Here is a 2,225-nt window from a genome sequence, read left to right on the forward strand (position 1 = left end):
ATTATAGATATACATAGTTATATAAATTATATTATATATATATATATTATATATATATTATCGGATTGAGATATACTATTATGTAGTTGTGTGTGTGGTGGTAGTGTGATCGGGTGTGTGTCTTTGTGGTGTGGTGTGGTGGTGGTGTGTGTGTTTGTACGTGGTGACGTGTGTGTCGGTGTGTTATGTGTGTTGTGTGTGCTTGTGTGTGCTGTGTGTCCGTGTGTGTGTGTGTGTGTGTTGTTTGTGTTGTGTGTGTTGTTGTTGTGTGTGTGTGTGTGTGTGTTTGCTTGTTTTTTTATTGTGTTTGTGTGTGTATGTGTATATGTTGTGTGTGTTGTATGATTATGAGTTTATAGTTGAGTGTGTGTGCGTATGAGTGTGTGTTGTGTGTGTGTGTGTGTGTGTGTGTCCGTGTGTCTGTTTGTCTGTTTGTTTGCAAATATATGCACTCACACACACAGACACACACACGCATTCATTAACAAAACAAATGTGTATGTATGTGTATGTATGATTATATTATATTATAAATAAGTATATATATATTATATATACTAGAGTTGATGTATTTTTTATGGGGGGATATAGTAGGGGGATATATAGTATGGATGAGGGGATGGGGTGTATGTCAGAGGTTCTGTATAATCACACACACACAGACACCACACACAACACAACACACCACACACATATCTAGAGATATATACTACCCAATTTAAAATATTAAAATATAAATAATAATAAAATATAATATATATTAAAAAAAAGAAAAAAAAAAAAAAAAAAAAAAAAAAAACAAAAAATTTAAAAATATCATAATATTAAAATATTATAATTATAATTAAAATTTTATATATATATATATATATATATATATAATATTTTAAATATAATATATAATTTTTATTAAAATTTTTTATATCAAACACACACACACAGCACACACACACTCACATAGTACCCACGCCCCACCCACACATAGACCCACACCACACACACCAACACCCACAACGCAACACACACACACACACAGAACACCACTCCACTCACACACACACAACAGCTCAAACACACACACACACCCACATAACACACCATATACATACATACACCACAAGCAGCGCACACCATTCACACAGAACCCACACTACCCACAACATGGAACCACAGCACACGATCCACCACACAAGTACTCACACAACGCACACCACAAACATAGACATACACACCCACACATAGACACACACCCAACACTACACACACATACACACACGCACAACACACACACAACACACATATGTATATATATATTATATATAAGTATAATATATATATATATATATTTATATTTATATATATATATTATATACAATCATATAACATAGAATAAGGCCGCGGGTGGCCGAGTGGTTAGTGCATCGGCCTCAAGGCTGTCACGACGGCAATCTGGTTCGAGGGTCGAGTCAACCCCGGCGCGTTTTCTTTGTCCCTTGGGTAAAGGAACTTCACCTCGGATTGCCTACCTAGCCACTGGGTGGCCAATCGCCGAAGTCAATACTGGTCCCAAGCCCGTAAATTAGAGAGAAATGAATTACTCAAAGGTAACACCGGCGTAGCTCTCCGTGGAAAGGAACTGGGGACCCTACCACGAACTCCTCCAAGAACATCACCACATGAAACTACAATTAAGTACCAGCTGTGATACTGTGGCTCAAACATTTTAGTATATATATATTTAACAGATATATAATATATTATTATTATATATATATATATAATGCATATATATAGTATGTATATATATATTAACATCTCTCATTTACGGTAGGTTCATGTCTGAGCCGCCGTGGTCACAGCAGATACTCAATTTGCGTTTTCACGTTGTGATGCCTTGGAGTGAGTACGGGTAGGGTCCCGTTCCTTTCCACTGGAGAGTGCGGTGGTACCTTTTTAGGTATCATTCTCTCTTTTTTATTCCTGGCTTGGGACTCAGAACTGACTTGAGCTGCCTTGGCCACCCAGTGGCTAGGTAGCAATCGAGGTGAGTTCCTTGCCCAAGGGAACAACGCGGCGGTCGGGTGGAATCGCCCTCGAACTCAGATTGCCGTCGTGACAGTCTTGGTCCTACCTCTAAACCATTCTGCCCACCGCGCTTGAACGATCATGGCTTCCATGATTTTCTTGCAATTTAGAGCGGTGGTTTGCCATTGCCTTCCGCCCGG

This window comes from Penaeus monodon, chromosome 17 (assembly GCF_015228065.2).
Source record: "Penaeus monodon isolate SGIC_2016 chromosome 17, NSTDA_Pmon_1, whole genome shotgun sequence".
NCBI lineage: Eukaryota > Metazoa > Arthropoda > Malacostraca > Decapoda > Penaeidae > Penaeus > Penaeus monodon.